Raw genomic sequence first — 10,069 nt, forward strand, 5'->3', positions numbered from 1 at the left:
TCCTTGTTAATATTGCTTTAAATCATCCCTTTACTTCGAATGAAAAAAATGTAAATTGTCTTTAAAGAAACGCTATTTAATGAACTAGAAATTTGGGGAGTTGAAACCCAAATCTGTTCTGCTGAAATGGAATTTTCTTTAGACTTGAAAAAAAAAAGTTTAGTGTAATTAAAGTCCATCTCCCTTCTACCCTCTTCATGAGAACTAACACTTTGTATGGAGTGCTGATCCTTTGCTTATTTTGGTACTCTATAAAATGATATAGTCTTAAATATAAGAGCCTACACTTACTATGTGGTTGTAAAGCTTGTATTTCAATTCAAAAGTCTGGGATGTTTTGTGTTCAAGTCTTTGCCACACATGAAGTGTCTCAAAAGAGGACTTTCTTGTTTCCGTTAAAAATGCTCCTGTATGACAGAAGCTGTTTTGGTAACTTCAGCACTGGCTGTACTGCTCATCTTCTCAGGAACAGAATTCAGAAAAGCTTTAGGACATGCACCACTGGGGCATGTGTAGTTCAGAGAGGGCACACAGAAAAGTCCCAAGCATGTCCTGCTCGTGGTTTGTCATAGTAGAGTGGAGACCAGCACTTGTGTGAGGCTGTGTGTTCAGCCTGGGTCTGCCCAGAGAGACTTCATCAGTATAGCTGTGATTATTCATAGCAAAGGGATTTGTTTTGCCATGTGAAAATTGCTTTTACAGAAAAGCCATTACCTAAAAAATCAGAAATATTTAAAAAATTGTGGTTTGCATTTAAAAAGGACAATATCAAACTTGGCTGATGGCTACAGAAAGGTGAGGAAGGCACAGCCAAACGTTGCCAAAACAAGAGGGATGAGCCATCTGTCATATCGAGTGATTTCTTGCAGCTTAGAAGGGCTTGTTTACATGCAGAAAAGTACCTGGATTACAGCAGCTGTGCTGCTGGCAGCAGCTGCGCAGACACTGACATACAGCTGGGTTTGGGGTTTGTGTTTTTGGGTGTTTTTCATATTGGAGGGCAAACTGGGTTTGCTTTTTTCTAACCGAGATGGTTTTTTTCCTAATGGAGTACAAACCTGGAGAACCTTGGGCCTGGCTCTGGCAGTAGAAGCATGGCTTAGGATGCCTGTGCAGCTCCTGGCAGCAGGAGCACTGCTGCTGGTGGTTCTCTCACTGCAGCCCTGCCTGCTGAATCTGCCGACATCTCTCATCCTAGAACAGGTTGTAGCTGCCCTGCATCCCGTGAGGGGGCCACGCACGTCTGGCTGCAGACTGAAGGCGGGTCTGTGCTGGGTATCCTGGGAGGAAGCGCCCATTTAACAACAAAACATAAACTCCAGTTATGTTTCTGCCTCTGCTAGTAACAGTCGCTAGGATACGCACTGTGTACAGGGAGGTGCTTCCCTGACATGCAACAGTCTTGGCAAGGAGCTCTGTCCTGGGTCAAAGGACTTTATAAATGCACTCTTAGCTGTGGGACAGCCAGGCCAGGCTTTGGTTCTGGGGTGCCATACGCGATCTCTACCCCCAAACCCCGGCTCTGCTGTCGTGAGCTGGCCCTTCCAGTGCTGCACTGCTTCCTGTGCTGCACAGGGAGTACTTGGCAGTGCTGCCACGTGTGTAGGAGCTCAGTGTAAGTGGTGCCTGTACACAAGTTCCTTTCTGTGCCTACTGCAGGATAACTCTTAATCAGTGAAGACATTTTTAGACATTGTGCCCAATTTTTCAGATAGCAGAATGAACCAGTGTTCTGGCAATGCCATGTACAGTCCAAGCCACTTGCATTTAAAAAAAATATTTATGGTGTAAACCACTAGTTTGGGTATTTTTCTAAATTTCTTGCAACACTAGAGTGATGTTTTTAATTAGGAATAGGTGATGAAGTTTCCTTGTTCATGACCTTTTGAAAAGCTAGGCCAGTGCTTTCTAAAAGGGCAATCTCAGACTAAACCCCAAGAAATCAAACTGAGTTAGAGAGAGAGGTGAAGTACTTTGAGACTCCTGCAGATGTTTAACTGCCGGGGGCTGGGCTCTCCCAAGCGAAGAAGTGTGCATATACTGTATTTGTGAACTACCAAGGGAGGAGCAAGTACTGCTGGAGATGGTTCGGCCCAAAGTGCTGTGGAGGACAAGGAAAGCTCCAGGATGTCAGAAAAAGCTGCTGAGGGGAAAGCAGAAACTCAGGAGCAGCTTTGTAAGTCAGGTGTTAACAAACTGGCTGTGGTGAACTTAAAGTAGCACCTCTCAGTCGTGCACAGTTCTCATCCTAGGCAAAGCCCCCTGCCCCGTGCAGGTGGAGGGGAGGAGGACACCTACACTTATCAGTGGCAGATTAGTGGTTAGTTTTGTGCAGCTTTTCTCCTTTGCAAGGCATGAGCCATCTCCCCCAGTGCAGCAGGCCTCTCCAGAGCCAGCCCTCACAGGGAACTGGCTGAAATCAGGACTAGGCCAGCAATTAATCTGGATGCAACTCTTGCCTTAGTTTGTCTTTCTGCCAGTGCTGGGAGTGGCAGGAAGATTCAGCGATGAATCGGTTGCTATGTTGTAGCTTAAAAAAACTCAACTGTGGCTTCAAAAAGATGCTAAATACTTAATACATTGTCAACATCAAAAGCAGAAAAACAAAGGCAAGTGTAAAAAACCTAGAACTACAATTACTTGTGCGGGTGACTTGATATACAAGTGTTACTTTAGACAGTTTTCTGTTCCCTCTTCTGGTTTGGTTGACAATCTTTGATCTGCAGAGTAATTTTGGTCCCAGAAGTCACTGAAGTCAAAACTATGGGTAAGACAACTCAGCCAATTTTTCCCTCAAATTTTTTCATGCTCGAAAAATTTTTACAACTTGGTAGTGCAGGGCAGATCCAACTTACACTAATGATGCGAGGATCTTCTGCCTGGTTAGCATGCAAGGATTGAAAGGGTACTTGTTTTTCTCAGTGTTAATTCCCCCTTTGCTAGGATCAGATGGCTGCTTAGTAGGACACATCTGGTGACTGCTGTGGCATATAAATGCAAGTATGTGTTCTCTGGTCTGAGTGTGGCCTTCATTTATGTCACATTAGCCTATGTTAACTCCTCTGCCACTCTGTGCTCTGGAGGTTTTCCCCCAGGTTTTAACAAATACTTGTCTGCCTTAGATTAGGGAGGTCTGTGCTGGCACTTAACAGACCACAAGTTCTGAAGTGGTGCTGATGCCCAAGACAGCTGCAAAATAAAAAGGCTCAGAATACTACTGAAGATCTCCCTGGGTGTAAATGCATGCCTAAAGTACCACTGATTGTTTACAAGGTGGGAGATGCATGAAAGGTCTGATTCTCTCTTCGTAGTTTCCATGTAACCTACTCAGACACAGCTAGAGCTATATTCGGGCTCTGCTGAACTTTCAGCTCTTTGGGGCTGTTGAGCAAGCAGGTAAGATAAACCTTGTATTATAAAATAACTTCTGTCTTTGTGGTAAGAAAGTAGTAAGAGATGAGGGAGAAGAAATGAGTAAGCCTAGAAGGAGGGATTTACTGCAATAATTTTTTCTGAAACAAATAACACTTGGGGTTTGCTCACATCATGCTGAGAAACAACGTTCAGAAAAGTTGAGCTAGCAGAGGCACGTCCACCTGCAGCATCATGTGCAGGTTGCAAGCAGCAGAGCTATGTACCCCAAAGCCTGGCACCCCCACATTGTGCATACTATGTCTTCTCCACTGCATCCTCCCTGCTGCTGTTGGAGCACCTGGGGGCCTCCAGCCCAGCCTGGGAGCATTGCATCGAAGGGAACAAGCAAAACAGGATGTTACTGTCTCAATCAAGGTTGCCCTCTATACCAAACTGGGTTCTTTCTGCTTTGGGGTTTTTTTCTGTCTCTCTGTAGGTTGTAGCATTGTAGAAATTTTGTTTCTGGACATGCAGTCCATCCTCCTGCTTGCAGCAGGACTGGCACTTATGCTCAGGTCAGCTATGGCTTTGTCTAGATGAAGCTTGAAAACCTGCAAGGGTGGAAACTGCATGACCTCTCTGGGCAGCCCAGTGCACTGCCCTTGGAGTAAAGCAGTTTGTCCTGCTGCCTGGCCTCGAGCTCCCAGGCTGGAGTTTGTGGCCGCTGCCCCTGCCACGTCACCTGCAGCTATCAGGAGGCATTTGGCTCCATCTTTGTAAGTCCTGCAGATAATATTAGGCTGTTACTAGGTCACCTCACAGCCGCCTCCTCCTTGGACTACGTCCAACTCCTTCCACTGTTTTTCCGGAGGGTAGGCAGTTGAGCTCCCTGGACATACCTCAGGAGCCCATCACTGTAGCCTCTATAGTTTTTCAGCATCCTTGTTAGGTGAGAGGCCCAAAGCTGGACAGCAATATTGGATACATTGCCTTCTCAGTGTCACATGCCGGCAGATAAGCACGTCCCTTGATTTGTTGGCCACGTACTTCCTGATGGAGCCCAGACTGCAGCTTGACTTATTTGCAGAGAGAACACTCCCCTGGCCCACGTTCAACTTGGCATCCACTCTAAGTCCTATCCTTTTCAGCAGGGTGGCTATTCAGCTTGCTGCTTCCCAGCATCTAGTGGACACTCTATTATGCAAGCAGCTACTATGTAAAAATAACTATAACAATAATAATAACAGCAATATTTAAAATCTAACTTATTAAATAGATAAACAGTAAGTCAAGCAACCAAAAAGAAACATTAGTTTTAAATTACTTGTGCAAATTAAATGTGTCATGTATTCTCCCCATTTACTTTGGGAGACCTCGGAGAAAGCAGCCAAAATAGTGCAATAAGAACAATTTCAGTACTTATGCATCAGTGAACACAACACTTAAATATCAAAAACCACATTTGGATTCCAGGCCTAGGACATTCCTTCAATCATACCTTTTGCATGAATGTGCCTGCCCCTTTTTTTTCCAGAAAGTATCTCCTGTGTGGAGCAGGGGCCCCCAAGTGCCACACCGGCTGCCGACCCTCAAGATGACTGGCTGGTTCCCGTATGTGGCTGCGATAGGAGCTGCTTCCTCCAAAGGAAAGGAGGAGGTGGAAGGAATCATTGTGATCCAGTGTTCCAGTCGGAAGGGCTGCATGCTGAGCCCAGCCCTGCTCAGCACTGAGAAAACTCCACAGTCTGTTTGGCAGTGGTGGAGGCCGGGAGACACTTCCTGAAGATCAACATCTCCCCAGTGGCTCCTGGACATTCATGGGAGGGGGCTGCTGCTGCTGCTTCAGCAGCTGCGTTGGCACAGCCATGGGATATTTATGTGCCTCCACAGCCTGGCAGCTAGCCAGCCAGTCCTTTTTTATTTTTTCCTTCACGGAAACACCCATGGAAGGGAAACGAGATGCTCCAACCGTTTCTTTCAGCAGATCCTAGTACAGACAATGAAGAGAAGTTTTCAGGAGTGATCTTGCCTTTATAGGTGCTTACTGCCTTGAAAGGTGTATTATCTAGCAAGTACAAGTATCCTCTAGTTCCAGAGCAAACCAATGAAAATTACACTGCTGAAAGCAACTGAAGGGCTGATGGGGGAAGGCAGAGAGTGGATGGGCTCCTCCTTGAATGGTGGCTGTGTCTTCAGTGTTCCAATTGGTGTGAATCCCTCTGGAGGCCACCAGTAGATGGACAGTGTTGCTGATGTATCAGTAACTGAACTCCTCCAAATTTATGACAGTTCACTGTCATATCATCCTTCGCTCTGCTGGAACAGAACATTGCTCTGAGGGAGCGGCTTCCTGACCATCTGGTAGGTGGCCACTCTGTGACCCATTTAGATGCTCTTGATGTACATCTCTTAGAAGATCTTGAGAGTGCAGGTGTGGGTGACAAGAGATGTACAGACTGAGACATGGTGTCCCTAGCAGAAGGATGAATGGTGATACAGAAAATGGTGAGTAGAAATAAATGGTGACTGGCTTTTGGGAAGGGGAGTACCATTGTGCTTGTTAGTGGGGGTAGGAAGCCTTCTACCCCCTCTAGTGGTTCAAGGGGGCTGCGTGAGGTGTAGGAAGAAAAGGCTGAGCTTTTGCTTTTTTCATTCATTTGGGAGTCTTAGTAGGCAGTTACTGAAGAAGATGGCACTGGGATACTACTATCAGAGCTAAGAAACCGAGTTAAACAAGTTCTGTCATGGCCTCCTCAGTGCTGCCTCAGGGCAACCCTCAAGAGCTTTATATCTTGGATGAAAGCACTATAAGCCCAGCATGTAACAATCACTGGTAGTTCCGGATTTCTTTGGGGGACCTGAACAGGGTACTATCCCCTCTATTTCGAGGAACAGGCTGTTGGCTGGCTTTTCCTCTGTACTTGCTCTGTGAAGGATTCCTGCAACAGCCATTTGTGGTAATGTATCTGCCCAGTAATAAACCTGTAATTTTCTTTTCATCTTCAGCAATATTCCTACTATCTCAGCCAGAGCCTGAATGTTTTCTGACAGGGAAGGGGATGTTAGCTTCCCTTTAATCACATGAGTAACATACCCTAAATGCTCTGTTGGCGGGGATTGTGGGCACCCGGACTGTGAATCTGTTCAGATCAAGAAGCAACAGGCAGATGGGCTGAGTGGATCTCTCATCCTGTTTCCACAGCATCTGTGCAGTGTCACAGTGATGAGGAAGAAGATTTTTCTCACTGTTTTTTGCCACCTGGCAAAGGTAAAGGTGGTAAGAACCCTTGACCTGGATGACAGAAAGCCAGAATACAAGCCAGAGTCGTAAAGCTTGTAAGTGAACTCCAAAGACCTGTCACATATGTATATGCAGGACTGAAGGCCAAGGTGTGTCATGGATAAATGCACACCGTGACCACCAGAGTTAATCACAAGCCATTTGCCATCAGCAGGAGATGAGGATCTGTTTTCCAGGGAGAAAACTCACATTGGCCAAGAGCGCACCTCCTGCTCTATTTTAGAGCATTTGACAAAATAAACAAGTTTAAACAACAAGCAAAGCATGTGTTTCCTTCTCTCCAGAGCAGGAAGAGGGGGAACCTTTGGTTCTGTTAAACAGATCAGCACAATATACAGGCTGGATATTTTTGGAGATGTGGCCAGCCTAAAGAAAAGGATCCCTGCAGTGGTAATTGTTCGCTCCCACAGTACATTTTAGGTACTGCCAGTGGGCTCCTGGCATGTTCAGGAAAGTTGAAGATTCTGACGCAGCCTTGCTCATGATAGATGACAGAAGCTGGAAGGATTAAAATAGCCTCAGAACAAACCGCTCTTAATCTTTAAAACAAGCAGACATAAGGATGCCATGACCTATTCCTGCAGGAACAGGCAGACCCACTGCTGGATGGCTCTCAGGCAAACTATGAACCTAAGCAGAGAAGAAACAAAGAGTGTGTGAAAAAGTGGGAGCCTATGAACAGTCTTAGGCAGGGTGCTGTTAGCCACAAACAAAGGTCTGAGATTCCCTCAAATTGTCTCATCCAAAGTTCTACCCCCCATCAGCCTGCTGCCCCGCCTCCATTTGAAGGTTTAGCAGCCGTACTTGCTTATAGTGTAATATTTTCATTTTAAGTGTAAGAAGGATATATATTCCAAGGCCTTGAGTCACCTTAATTAAAACTCAGCTCCATTTCTGATACTTAATAAATTCTTGGTACTTCAATTAGGAAAAAAAACCATCAAAGGATCATCTTCCTGATATCTGAATATACTGTAAAGCTTTTGGTTTGATCACTTTTTCAAGGCAAGAACAACGTATTTGTTTCAAACTTTAAATGGAACACAGCAAAAACTTTCACTGGTAACCACTTAGCTCTTGATCTAAATGCCTGGACAGGAATTAGAGAAGTATGGGAATTAGTCTACTAAGTTGGAGAAAATCTTTTGCTTGGGAGCTCATTACAACTGCATTCACACAGTACTTCATTGTTACCTGGGTTGCTTACACCAGAAACAACAAACGTGCTTCCTCCAGGCCTTAAAAAAAAAAACCTACCAAAAGCCAGACTCAGTGACAGGAGATGACCTTTCCTTTGCAGCACCCAAGGACTTGGGTCTGTGTGACACACACAGAATAGCCTGGAAGCCTGCAAAATGCAGTGAGGGCCAATGCCTCCCCAAAATCACTGCCTGAGTAAAGACGTAAATTATGAGTTTGGAATGTAACAAGCTGTAATTGTCTCTGCTGTCACCTCCAAAAGAGTTCCTGAGTTTTGAGCCTGTTGCAGCTGTCGATGGCAAGACCTTTGCTTCAGTGAGAGGCACTGAAGAGCAGAGTCAATCTGCTCACGTGCATCTCTGGCAGTGGGGTTGGCAGTTAACCTTGGATTGCCACGTTTCACCCTGTTGCCTCAACAGGGACTTTCCTTCCTGAAGGACCTGGAGGACACACGGTGCCCTTGCGCAAGCGTCCCGAGTGTGCGCTCCTGCCGGAGGAGGCTGGCACACACCTTTTCCCAAGAGTACCACCACTGCAAGGAACGGGAAGAGACAAGGTGTGGAGGAGCTATGGGGGCCATAAACGCATTTCTTTATTTTGCTGGTGTTGTAGGCTGCTTTAAGGATTTTACTAACTTCAGGGATAAACACTAAGTGTGCTTGTCAGTCACTGTGCAGTGACTGACTGACATAACTGTCAGTAAAAGGAACAGGATTTTAACAGCTCTACAGTTTCAAGTTGCTGTACTTCATTCTCTCCCTTCTTATGGCTCATTCAGAGGGCTGAAAACCAAGCATCTTCAAAATCACTATTTCTCTTCCTTTCTAGTAACTGTCTGGTAAGTTTTAACTTAAGGAATATTTTGAACATCCAGAAAGCAAAAACTATCACGTCATTAGCAGCAACACTTAAGAGATCAAGTCTGAAAATAAAATACAGAGGCTTAGTATATATTTCCACCAATAACTCAGAGTTCAGAAATTAGCACTAAGGGATGAGCAGCGATACAGCTCACTAATTTTAAAAAACCAGTTATGTAATTGTTTTCAAATGTTAAAATTACTTCTATAAAGTTGCTGTAATTTTTATTTTCTTATCCATGTATCCTAATTTATGACAACTAATAGCTTTGAGATTTTTTTGTTTCATCCAATCCCTCACCTTTTCAATGTGGTAACCCATCAATCACTTTCAATTCACTTTCCACAGCTGGCAGGGAAGCAGCCTAGCCAGCACTTTCAGAAATTATTGTGAGACATTTTCCCCTGCGTGTTTAGCCATAAGCATTCTTCCCTCTGCTGTTGCAGGCCCCTCCTTTCACACCGAGTCCTGCTCACAGCTTCCTTGCCTTATATCTCCACCCTCTCCTATTCAGCAAAGGCCCCAACTTTTAATTAGCTCAATTCCACCTCAAGTTTTAGTACATACTGAAGCTCAAACGTGTTGGCCAGGCTGCCTCTGCATATTGCCTCTTTCCCCATTTTTCTGTCAACATCTGGCAGGCTCATTTTACATTCTGCACAGTGAAGCAGAAGTATTACACTGGTTATCTACACAGTGCAAAGACATCTAGCGTTTCACAGTTACTGGCCAGAATTGCTAATACTGTAGTTAAGCTGCTATTGAGCTAATATCCTTAAATGCAGTAACTTAAACCAACACCAATTAACACCAGAGAGGATTTAATGCTGCAGTTTTCCCCAGATTTTTTGATTTACACAGTATCATAATGCTTCTCTTTTCTCCTAATCAGTCACAGTACTTGTGTGTTTTGAAGGATGCCATGATGCACATGCTCCCTCCTCTCCCATCAGCACAGAACACCATTCTCTTCTTTCTCTACTAGTGCTCTTTGCCAAAGAGCAAATTTTCATCCCGGTGCTTTTGTTGCCTAAACTCCTCTAAGCTGAACTATGACCTCACAGCCAAAAGACCCCCTGCTTAGGTTGCACTTTCTTTTCTCATGTCAGATAGGAGAGAACTCAACCATGTATTAAAACAGGAGCTTGCTAAGACCTGCTTCATGGCTCGCTCAGTTTCCCACTGCTGCTCTAAGGGCTTTATGAAGCAACACCTCCCATTCCAAAGGGAAGGAGCCTCCCTCCCCTTTGGCCCCCTGCCCAGCACAGACCCAGGGGAAACACTTTCCTGAATTAGCTACCAATTCACTTCTGAGTTCGGATTTTGCAGTGAGGACAGGAAGTGTTTCATTGC

Source organism: Manacus vitellinus, unplaced genomic scaffold (assembly GCF_001715985.3).
Source record: "Manacus vitellinus isolate BGI_N305 unplaced genomic scaffold, ASM171598v3 scaffold_8_pilon, whole genome shotgun sequence".
Classification (NCBI taxonomy): domain Eukaryota; kingdom Metazoa; phylum Chordata; class Aves; order Passeriformes; family Pipridae; genus Manacus; species Manacus vitellinus.